The sequence below is a fragment of the Saccopteryx leptura genome, chromosome 6 (genome assembly GCF_036850995.1).
Source record: "Saccopteryx leptura isolate mSacLep1 chromosome 6, mSacLep1_pri_phased_curated, whole genome shotgun sequence".
Classification (NCBI taxonomy): domain Eukaryota; kingdom Metazoa; phylum Chordata; class Mammalia; order Chiroptera; family Emballonuridae; genus Saccopteryx; species Saccopteryx leptura.
Genome location: NC_089508.1, coordinates 88,390,780 through 88,403,629, shown reverse-complemented (window position 1 = coordinate 88,403,629; position 12,850 = coordinate 88,390,780). Strand labels below are relative to the sequence as shown.

Below are 12,850 nucleotides of genomic sequence, written 5' to 3'. Positions count from 1 at the left end.
AAAAGCAGAGAATACAATAGTGGTTGCCAGGAGTTGGTAAATAGGAAGTTGTTTTCCAACAGATATAAAATTTCAGCTATGCTAGATAGATAAGTTCTAGAGATCTGCTGTACAACGTAGTACCTATAATTAACAATATGGTATTGTGCACTTGAAATTTTGTTAAAAGGATAGCTTTCATGTTGAGTGTTCTTATCAAGAAAAAAAAAGAGAGAAAAGTAAAACTAAAAGACAAGAAAATTTTGCAAGGTGGTGTGTATGTCTATTATTGATACTTTGTGGTGATGTTATGAGTGTCGGCATATATCCAATCACATAAAATTGTACACATTAAATATGTGCAGTTCCTTGTATAGCAATTATACCTCAATAAAGCTGTTTAAATATAGAGAGATGACAGGTAGAAAGATGGAAAGATAGATAGATAGATAGATAGAGCTCTGCATAATACAGAGAGAGAAAGAGAAAGAGAGAGAGAGAGAGAAGACACAGAGCCAAAAACAAGAAGGAAATATATCTACATCATATAAATAAATCACTTTTAAATAACAAATAAATAAGAAAATAAATAACAAAACAACTATAGAAAACTTTGTGCCAATTAATTTTAAACCTGAAAAGATGAAATAGATAGTCTTTCAAAATATACATCTACTCTTTTTTTCTTGAATAAGTTTTCATAAATTATACATATTTTTAACGTTACAAATAAGCAAAATTAAACAACATTTTTAAAGGTTTTATTTATTCATTTTAGAGAGGAGAGAGAGAAAGAGAGAGAAGGCAGAAAGAAGGGGGAAGGAGCAGGAAGCATCATCTCTCATATGTGCCTTGACCAGGCAAGCCCAGGGTTTCGAACCAGTGACCTCAACGTTCCAGGTGAACACTTTATCCACTGTGCCACCACAGGCCAGGGAAACATACTTACTGTTTATGATACATCTTTAATAAAAATTATTTTTCAAAAAAGCAAAATAAGCATAAACAAAAAAAAATACAAAATAGTGATTACTTCTGGGTGGAAAGCAGGGTAAAGAAATAAGAGATAGGAAAATAGGTGCAAAGATAGAGGTATTTATCTTTCTATGCTTTGTAACACAAATGCAATTCACAAATATTTGTAAATATGTAATATTTCATACAAATAGTAAAAACATTTTTAAGTATATAATAGATAACAGTTTGATCTTTTTTTTTCCTCTTTTACCTTTTTCAAATTAATTATATATCCATTATTTTGCAAAGGTAGGAAAAACCACTGCTCCAATTTACTGCTGGTGATGGAATTTTAAATCGACCCAACCATTTTAGTGAGCATTTCTGCAATACTAATCAAGCCTTACAAATACACAGCAATTTCATTTATATTAAGCTGCCTTGAAAAACTAACCAAATCCATGTGTATATAGAGAAGTATGTCATCCTTGGCTGGTTGGGTCAGTGGTAGAGCATTGGCCTGGCATGTGGATGTCCCAGGTTTGATTCCCAGTCAGAGTACACAGGAGAAGTGCCCATCTGCTTCTCTACCCCTCTTCCTCTTGCTTCATTCTCTCTCTCTCTCTCTCTCTCTCTCTCACTGAATAAAAATAAATTAATTAAAATTTTTTTAAAAAGAGATATGTCAAGGTCATTCATAGCAGGGCTGTTGATAACTAAAAATTAAAAATTGTCCTGCTGGATAGCTAGATTGGTCAGAGCATTGTCCCCATATGGGAAGGTTGCAGGTTCAATCTCCATTCAGGGCACATACAGAAACTTGATGTTTCTGTCTCCCTTTCTTTTCCTCTATCTCTAAAATCAGGAAATAAATCTTTAAAAATACTTTTAAAAAGAAAATAAATGTCAGCAATGAAGTACTAAGGGATATGGCTAAACCCATACAATAAATTATCACACAGCCACCAAGACCTACATGCCAGAAGTAGATTTATCAGCATAAAAAATTTAACATATCATATTGTTAGACAAATAGACTAATATCTATTGTTAAAGGATTTACATATATTGTATTAAACAGACTGTACAACAGTGTGATCTATAAAATAAAATAATATACAAATTATTTTGTATAAATATTTAAATGCATAAAAAAAGAATTCTAAAACAAAACAAAATTTTGACAGTGAAATGATTTTCATTTATGTTTTTTCTTTTTTATTGTGCTTACCTATATTTAATCTACAAACATACTTTAGATTCCACCAGTTTGTTGTCCTGAATATGTTTACTTTAACATTTCTGCTGAGTCTATTAGATTTTCCCATTCCTTTCCATTCCCTGTAATTTGGAAGGAAATAGTTGTTTCTGTCTCCCTCTTGGCTTTTATTTACTATAGCTCTTTGGACAAAAACAAATAATTATTGACTTCCCACTGTAGGCCAGCCATTCAGTAGCTACAAAAACAAATAAACAAAAATCATGTTTTCTGCTTTATGAACCTTTTGTTTTTCCTGTGGAGAGAAAAAAAATAGTTAACAAAGCAATCTTTCAAATAGAAATAAAATTATGAAGACATTAAAGCATATGATAGGGAATGACTGAAGTAGAAAGTCAAGAAGGAACTTGTTTTGATAGAAAGTCTTTTCCTGAATCTGAAAAACCTACCGCCGAAACCTGAGTGACGAGAAGGAGCCAGCCCTGCATACGCCCAGACAAATCACTGCGCAGGAGGGAAGGGCCAGTGTGCAAATCTCAGACCAAGAACTTGATGTATTCAAGTAACAGAAAGTTCAAAATGCCTAAGAAAAGTGAAAAGAATCCAAATCGTATCAGGCTTCAGGGACTCTGGTTAGGCAGTGAGGTAGAGCAGGTATTATCTCTTGTCACCATGTGGTTGGTTTCAATCGGCCCTTAGTCTGTAGAGCTTTCCATGAGCTTCTTAGGGCATGTACTTAGCTCAGAAGGTTGGTCAGTGTGGACGTTAGCCCCATTCCATAGCATTTACAAATTCACAGATTTCCTCCACTCAACCCCTTTCATTGAGACTGTCTACCTTACCATACCCCTTTCTTACATGCAGTAGGTTTGGGGGGGGGGGGTATTTGTTCTTCGGTTTTGGTTTTGGTTTTGGTTTTGGTTTTGCCTCTAAGATCCACTGTCCTTTCTAACAATTGAGCTGTATAGTTATAACACAATTTTCTATAGTTCCTGGCACAGGCTTAAGAACATAATGAGTATTCAATACCTTTTTGATGAATTGAATTCCTATTTATAAAAAATTTTTTTTTCTTTTTTTTTTTTTGCATTTTTCTGAAGCTGGAAACAGGGAGAGACAGTCAGACAGACTCCCGCATGCGCCCGACCGGGATCCACCCGGCATGCCCACCATGGGGCGACGCTCTGCCCACCAGGGGGCGATGCTCTGCCCATCCTGGGCGTCGCCATGTTGCGACCAGAGCCACTCTAGCGCCTGAGGCAGAGGCCACAGAGCCATCCCCAGCGTCTGGGCCATCTTTGCTCCAATGGAGCCTCGGCTGCGGGAGGGGAAGAGAGAGACAGAGAGGAAGGCGCGGCGGAGGGGTGGAGAAGCAAATGGGCGCTTCTCCTGTGTGCCCTGGCCGGGAATCGAACCCGGGTCCTCCGCATGCTAGGCCGACGCTCTACCGCTGAGCCAACCGGCCAGGGCCTATAAAAAATTTTTATAACCTACTCAGCTTGGTCACTTCTTTCAGCATGTTAAAAAGCATCATCAAAGAGTGACAGACTCACAGAGAGCAGCAGGCTGACCGCTGTCCGTGGAGGGAGAGGGCTTGGGTGGGGTGGTATGAAGGGCTTGAGCAAGAGACAAAACTCATAGACATAAACACCAGTGTGATGATTGACTGGAGGAGCATATTGGGGATATAAATGGTGATAGATAGACTTGACTTGGGGTGGTGAACACACAATACAGTGTACAGATGATGTGTTGTAGAATTGTGCACCTGAAACCTGTATAATTTTATTAACCAGTGCCACCCAAATAAAGTCAATAAAAGCAGGAATAAAAGCACCATTAATAACCAAAACAAAGCTTCATAGAACTATTGCATAGTATATAAAAAATCAATTTGAATATAATAGAAAGAAAATGTAGAAAGTAAATTGAATTGTGGCATTTTGAAATCTCTACAGATATTTAATGGATTTTGTCATTTAAAATATTCTAGTCCTGTCTGACCAGGCAGTGGCGCAATGGATAGAGCATCGGACTGGGATATGGAGGACCCAGGCTCGAGACCCCGAGGTCGCCAGCTTGAGTGCGGGCTCATCTGGTTTAAGCAAAGCTCACCAGCTTGAGCCCAAGGTTGCTGAATCGAGCAAGGGGTTACTCAGTCTGCTGTAGCCCAATGGTCAAGGCACATATGAGAAATCAATCAATGAACAACTAAGGAGCCACAATGAAGAACTGATGTTTCTCATCTCTCTCCCTTCCTGTCTGTCTGTCCTATCTGTCCCTCTCTCTGACTCTTTCTGTGTCTGCCACAATAAATTAATTAATTAATTAATTAATTAAATACTCTAGTCCTGTTAGAAAAAGAAAATGTTTTTGATCCAGGCCTGATGAATGGAGTTAGGAAGGGAGGCATTAGAAAGAAATTTGCAGACAGCTTGGAAGAAGGTCATCAAAACTAAGAAGTGGTTTTACTGTTTTATTTTATTTTGTTGAACAGGCACTTATATATCACTACAGATCAAGAATTGTTTAAAGCACTTTACAAATAGTAATTTAGTTAATCCTATACCTTATGAGAAAGCTACCTTTAGCCAAAAGGAACTACCATTTTTATAAGTTAAAAACAGTCAAATATCATACATTTCAGGTGATTCAACTTATCTCCCTCTTACAAATGACAGAATTTAGGTATAAAATAAAGATTAAGTAATTTTTCTGTTAGTAAAAAGCAAAGCTAAGATTTGAAGTCAGGCAGTCTGGCTCAAGTCTGTATTTAAAACCATGTCACTGAGGTGGGGTGGGAGGGAGTTTACCTAACTAAGGAATTACCACTGGTTTCAAAATAATTAGGGCAAGAAGTAGCACTAGCTGGGACAAAATTCTTAAATAGGTCATTGTCTTTGTCCATTACCTGGCTCCCATTGTTCAAATCCCCTGACAGGCAACACAGCTTTTGAAATAACTAGGGTAATTATAAGGCTTAATTTCGAATTACCATATGCACTAGCTGAAATGCTTAAGAAACCATAACCCAGTGATCCAATTTCTGGCTGTTGTGAATTTTTTCAATCAAAAACAGTTCAAAATAACTTTAGCTCTTTGCTTTCATTTATTGAAGAGTATGAAGGATAAGAGCTAGACATCTCTTTTTTAAATCATCTTTTTCTCTCTTATCTGTTTTGTTTACACATTGTAGCTACTCTCACAGACATCTCACTGTGAACCTCAAAAGAAACTATCCCTAAGCCCTGGCCGGTTGGCTCAGCGGTAGAGCGTCGGCCTGGCATGTTAAGTCCTGGTTTCGATTCCCAGCCAGGGCACACAAGAGAAGTGCCCATCTGCTTCTCCACCCTTCCCCCTCTCCCTCTCTTCTCCTCCCGCAGTCAAGGCTCCATTGGAGCAAAATTGGCCCAGGCACTGAGACGGCTCCATGGCCTCTGCCTCAGGCGCTAGAACGGCTCCAGCAGCAACAGAGCAACACCCCAGATGGGCAGAGCATCGTCCCCTGGTGAGCATGCCAGGTGGATCCCATTCAGGCGCATGTGGGAGTCTGTCTGACTGCCTCCTTGCTTCTAACTTTGGAAAAATACAAAAATTAATAATAATAATAAAAATAAAAAAAGAAACTATCCTTAATTGCCAATTTTTGTCATATTTTCAAAGCACTTTTCTTCATATTATGCATATAAATGCCTAAAATAAATCTGACAGGGAGAGTTCTTCTCAGAACAGAGTAGGAAAAAACATATAAAAGGCCAGTACAGAATCCTCTTTATCAGTGAGGGGTAAGAAAATGCGGAAACAGTTTTTTGTATTGTTTTGTTTTTATTAAGTGAGAGGAAGGGAGGCAGAGAGATAGAGTCCCATATGTGCCCCCACTGAGATCCACACTGCAAGCAGCCTATTAAGTGATGCTCTGCTCATCTGGGGCTATTGCTCTGTTGGTAGGTAACTGAGCTATTTTTAGTGCCTTAGGAGAGTCCAGGAGCCATCCTCAGCGCTGTGGCCCACTTGTTCAAACCAATTCAGCCATGGTAGCAGGAGGAGAAAAGAGAGAAAGAAAGAAGGAGAAGGGGTGGAGAAGTATATGGTTGTCGCTTTTCCTGTATGCTTTGATCGGGAATCAAACCCTGGATATCCACATGCAGAGCCAAGGCTCTACCATGAACCAACTGGCCGGTGCCTGGAAACAGTTTTACATTAATTATTAATACTTTTTATTCTATCACATTGCATAAGAAAGAAGAATACCATATTCTCCTTAGTTATGGCAGAACATGGCAGAAAACACATTCAGAAAATCTTAGATAGTAGTAATTAAACTAGTGATCAAAGCATCCATGGTGCTGTATTTCATAGGCTTTTTTTCTGTAGCATGGGCAGGAAATGTTAGAGATGCTTGTCTTTCTTGATATCAAAGTCACTTAAAACAGCTTCCTGAAACTCAATACCTGACTAAATATTCTCCTCATTGCCACCTTCATCTCTTTGTTCCTAAAAGTGTAGATGGCAGGGTTCAGAAATGGGGTGATACTGTGTTTCCCCGAAAATAAGACAGTGTCTTATATTAATTTTTGCTCCTAAAGACACGCTAGGTCTTATTTTCAAGGAATGTCTTATCTTTCCATGAACAAGAATGCACATTTATTGTTGAACAAAAAATCAACATTTATTAATATACTGTAGTCATGTCATCACAAACATTAGCATAACCAGCCAAACTCTGAATTCTATCAAGAATTTCTTGTGACTCTGTTCTCATGTACAATAATCTACCCCGTTTCCCCGAAAATAAGACAGTGTCTTATATTAATTTTTGCTCCTAAAGATGCACTAGGTCTTATTTTCAGGGGAGGCCTTATATTTCTAAGCTTGAAAAAAACTGCACTAGGTCTTATTTTGGGGGGATGTCTTATTTTCAGGGGAACAGGGTAATTACATTAAAAAATGGCAAAGAATGTATCCACTGGCACTGTGGGAAATGGCCAAGGGTACACAAGAATATATAGACCAGTAAATAAGACCACCACTGCAATGTGAGCTGACAATATAGAGAGGGCCTTAGACAAACCATATGAACAACATTGCTAAACAGTGACCAAAGTGAAGATGTAGGACATAATCAAAATGAAAAATGTTCTCAGGGAGATAAAACCACTATTAGAAGTGACCATGAAGCCCTGGCCGGTTGGCTCAGTGGTAGAGCGTTGGCCCGGTATGTGGAAGTCCCGGGTTCGATTCTCAGCCAGGGCACACAGGAGAAGTGCTCATTTGCTTCTCTACCCTTCCCTCTCTCCTTTCTCTCCATCTCTCTCTTCCCCTCCCGCAGCCAAGGCTCCATTAGAGCAGAGTTGGCCCAGGCACTGGGGATGGCTCCATGGCCTCTGCCTCACATGCTAGAATAGCTCAGTTGCAGCAGAGCAGCATCCCAGATGGGCAGAGCATCACCCCCTGGTGGGCATGCCGGGTGGATCCCGATTGGGCACATGTGGAGTCTGTCTCTCTGCCTCCCTGCTTCTCACATTAGAAATATATATAAAAGGAAGTGACCGTGAGCTCCAATCTGTAAGTGTCTGTGCAAGCAAACAATAAATTGAAGAAGGTTACAGCGGTCTACTTCATTGGGGCTACAGAATGGTAAAGTAAAACAAATACAAGTTAGATCAATGAGTGAATGATTCCAATGGTCCAGGCAGTCACCAAGAGTAAAATACAAGTTCTGAAGTTCATGATGATAGTTAGTGAAGAGGGCTACATATAGCAACATAACAGTCAAAGACTATGTTAATGAACAGAATCATCTCAGTTCCTACAATGACATGAATGCAGAACATCTGAGCAATGCAGCTTTGGAAAGAGATTGCTTTCCTCTCCTTGAAAAGATCAGAAATAATCTTCAGAGCTGTCATGAAGGAGGCCCACGTGTCAGAAAAGGGGAGCTTGGCCAGCATGAAGTACACGGGGGAGTGTAAAGGGAGCCAGAGATCACTGTGAGCACAATGAGGTTTCCTAAACACCTGTTACACAGAACACAGAGACAACTAGAAGGAGGACTTGCTGCACCCTCCAAATAACTAGTGAGTCCCACCAACACAATCTCAGACACCACAGAATGATTTCCTACCACCGTGATCTCAGTCATTTTGGGCTCCAAATTTGCCTGAAAGAACAGGAAAAATAAGAAGTTAGAATTACTGGCTGTATTAAACACACAGTGTTCCATTAAAGAAGCAGAACCACTAGGAGGTCATATACTAAGGGATTTCTGTGATTTGATCTGACATAATCATGGAAGCTTATTCAGCAGTCTCTGTAAGTCTGTTACCTATGCATCTGATGCTGTAGCTTGAAGTCCACCAGACAGATCACTCAAGAGCAAAAGATGGATATAAAATGGGGAAGGGGGGATAAAAATAAACTGGAAACCCACAAGCAAGACTGAAGCCATAAAGACAGACTAAAAGCAATGTCAGTGCTCGATGCCTCTGGCCCTGATGGTATGGATGTCCTGCAGAAGCCAGGGCCCTTCATCACAGAGCTAAACACACCAGGCCCTCAGCTCAGAAAATCTAAAGAAGGATCCCAATGAAGGTGTGACACCTGCAGTCCTGGCCACTGCCTCACATCAATGAGGTAAACCAGCAGAGAAATGGCAACAGATATGGCTACTAGCTTCACTTTTGCCCTTGAAATATTGCAAAAGAATCTCTCTTACAATTCTCCTAGTTGAAACATACAGAAAAAGGAATTCTGGGAAATGCAGCTCAAACTAGTCAAGTCAACACAATACACTACACTAGTTTTTTAAAATAATATACAAATTTTGAAAATTATCACCCCTTCTTATTTGATCAAAAATGACTACAGTGGCACTTAACTAGATTTGACAAAGGGTCTAACTCCTCTAGTCCTAATCTCACTCCATCTCCCACCAACTTCCCTTGTTATTACTGACTCTATTTTAAAATTCTGATGTCAGGGAGCTGCTTCAAGTGAGAGATGTAAGAATTTCAACAGAGTTGTGGGATGAAAGGGAAACAGAGGTACTAGGTATTACATGGCAATAGATTGTTGCTTCTACTCTACTAGTCTACAGGAACTTCAGAAGAATACACTTCAGGCAGAAAGAAAATAAACCCAGATAGAAGTTCTGAAATGCAAGAAGAAATGATGAGCAAATACATGGCCAAATCTAAATACACAAAGACCAAATAAAATAATACTAAGTGGGATTTAAGAAGAGAGAGAATTGGGCCCTGGGTAGAGTGTCAGCCTGGCATGCGGGGGACCCGGGTTTGATTCCCGGCCAGGGCACATAGAAGAAGCGCCCATTTGCTTCTCCACCCCCACCCCCTCCTTCCTCTCTGTCTCTCTCTTCCCCTCCCGCAGCCAAGGCTCCATTGGAGCAAAGATGGCCCGGGCGCTGGGGATGGCTCCTTGGCCTCTGCCCCAGGCGCTAGAGTGGCTCTGGTTGCGGCAGAGCAACACCCTGGAGGGGCAGAGCATCGCCCCCTGGTGGGCAGAGCATCGCCCCTGGTGGGCGTGCCAGGTGGATCCCCGTCGGGCGCATGCGGGAGTCTGTCTGACTGTCTCTCCCTGTTTCCAGCTTCAGAAAAATACAAAAAAAAAAAAAAGAGAGAGAGAGAATTGGAACACATGACAACAATAGGGTTAAATTGAGAAGATGGCAAATGGAGTTAAAATATGGAAGATCCTCAGAGTCACCATGTCATAAAACTCTAGGAAGCATTATTCACACTGCATTCTATGATAGATCTGTATTAGACTTTAATAAGTTAAGTGTAAATGCTAATATTCTAGTATAATCACTGTAAGAATTAAAAAATGGGAACGAATATTAAATCTCAAAGACAAAAAAATATGAGAAAGTAACATGTAAATGATAGAGCAAATAGAATAAAATTAGGTGATAAATATAATACAAATAGATCAGAAATTACCATATGAGTAAGTGGACTAAATTCTCCAGTTCAAAGAAGAAATTAAGGAGGAATTTTCAGATTGTTTTTATAAAAATACAACAATATGTATTTAAAAGAAACATACACAAGAAAACAGAAAAACAGAAAGACTGGAAAATGTATGCTAAGCTAATACTAACAAAGGAAAGCTGATGTAGTTAGTAACAATGTCATTTAAATTAACTTTAAGGCAAGAGCGTTACTAAATATAATGATCACTTCAAACTGTAGAAATTTCAATTCCAGACAAAGACATAACGAGTATTAATTTGCATGTACCTAACAGCATAGTCTAAAAACATATAAAGAATTAGCGAAACTACAAGAATAAACAAATCCTGTATATTCGTAGAAACAGGGAAAGTGAAACACACTTCTCTCAGTGAACAATAGGATAAACTGACAAAATATCAGCCAGCGCTGAGAATGTTTGAAAATATAATTAATCTAATTTAATTATATATATATACCTTTCCGCAATATATATCTAATACATGTTTTTTTCAAGCAAATATAGAACATTACAAAATTTTGCTATATCCTGAACTCTTTTATAAAGCAAATAGTAATAAATTTCCAAGATTGTTATCATGGCAGACCACATTCCAACTTCATGGTAGAACCACTAACCAAAAGATAACTAGAAAATCTTCATGTGTTTGGAAACTGAGTAACACAGTTTTAAATAACTCTTGGGTCAGGCCCTGGCCGGTTGGCTCAGCGGTAGAGCGTCGGCCTGGCATGCAGGGGACCCGGGTTCGATTCCCGGCCAGGGCACATAGGAGAAGCACCCATTTGCTTCTCCACCTCCCCCCCAACTTCCTCTCTGTCTCTCTCTTCCCCTCCCACAGCCGAGGCTCCATTGGAGCGGAGATGGCCCGGGCTCTGGGGAGAGCATCGCCCCCTGGTGGGCGTGCCGGGTGGATCCCGGTCGGGCGCATGCGGGAGTCTGTCTGTCTGTCTCTCCCCGTTTCCAGCTTCAGAAAAATACAAAAAAAAAAAAAAAAAGAAAAAAAGAAAAAAAAAATAACTCTTGGGTTAGAGGTGAAATCACAATGGAAATTGGCAATTTTTTTAAACTGAGATATAAAAGTATTTTATACAAAGTCCAGTGGAATGTAGCTAAGGTAATATTAAGAGAGAAATATATCATCTAATTGCTTATATTAGAGAAAGAATAAATTAATTTAAAAATTAATGAACTGCCTGACCAGGTGGTGGCACAGTGGATAGAGCGTCGGACTGGGATGCAGAGGACCCAGGTTCGAGACCCTGAAGTCGCCAGCTTGAGCCCAAGGTCGCTGGCTCCAGCAAGGGGTTACTCGGTCTGCTGAAGGCCCGCGGTCAAGGCATGTATGGGAGAGCAATCAATGAACAATTAAGGTGTCACAATGTGCAACGAAAAACTAATGATTGATGCCTCTCATCTCTCCGTCCCTGTCTATCCCTCTCTCTGACTTTCTCTCTGTCTCTGTAAAAAAAAAAAAATAATAATAATAATAAACTAAGTATCCACTTTTAAGAGTTAGTTAACAGAACAGCAAAACAAAAAGAATAAGAAACAATATCATAAAAATAAGAGTAAAATTAATTTTAAAATAAACAGAGAATCTACAAAAACAAAGACTTTCAGAAAAGGAAGTGAGATTGATAAACTTCTGATGAGACTGATCAAGAAAAAAACAGAAATGACACACAGAATATTCAGTGAAAGAGAACCATAACTAGAGATGAAACAGACATTAAAAGCATAATGAGACTTAATGAGCAACTTGATGCCAACATATTTCAAAAATCTAATAATATGAGCAAATATCTGGAATCACAGAACTTATCAAACTCACTGCTGAAAATTTTAGATTCATTGTCCTTCTTCTCCATCCTGCTCTGGGCTTGAACTTAAGAACTGCTTAAACTGGGCTCCCTGCTCTCACTGTTGGTTGGGTTTGGTCAATGAGAAGGACTGACAAGAAATTGGAGGCCAAAAAGACAGAATGAAAGATAAGGATATGAATCTCCTGATTTAGTCCCCTCCAGACCTCAGGATAGCGATGGCTGCATTTCTCTCCAATAGGGCAGCCCTCTCCTACACCTGTAACTTCACCACTTCTGATTGGTTTCCCTTAATCTTATCCTCACCTTTCTAAATAGTCTTTTCATTATCAATCTTTGCTTTATTACACTGTGTGTGAGTGTGTTGTTTTCTTGGGGACCACAGTTGATAAAATAAGAAACCTAAATAATACTTTAACTCCATTAAAGAAATTAAAGAATTTATTTAGTTTGTTTGTTTGTTTGTTTTTATTTATTTATTTTTACAGATACAGAGAGAGAGTCAGGGAGAGGGATAGATAAGGACAGACAGACAAGAATGGAGAAACATGACAAGCATCAATCATCAGTTTTTCATTGCAACACCTTAGTTGTTCATTGATTGCTTTCTCATATGTGCCTTGATCGCGGGCCTTCAGCAGATCAAGTAACTCCTTGCTGGAGCCAGCGACCTTGGGTCCAAGCTAGTGAGCTTTTGCTCAAACCAGATGAGCCTGTGCTCAAGCTGGCGACCTTGGAGTCTCAAACCTGGGTCCTCCGAGTCCTAGTCCAACGCTCTAACCACTGCGCCACCGGCTGGTCAGGAAATTAAAGAATTTAAATCCAATGTTTAAAATCTTCCCACAAATACAACTCTGGTTTTAATGATAAGATGTACCAA

General features: G+C 39.5%; 1 pseudogene; it reads right to left on the bottom strand.

The window, feature by feature from the left end:
• Positions 1–7,095: 7,095 nt before the first annotated feature.
• LOC136377107 (olfactory receptor 4F6-like) overlaps positions 7,096–12,850 on the bottom strand; it is a 37,138-nt pseudogene continuing 31,383 nt past the window's right edge.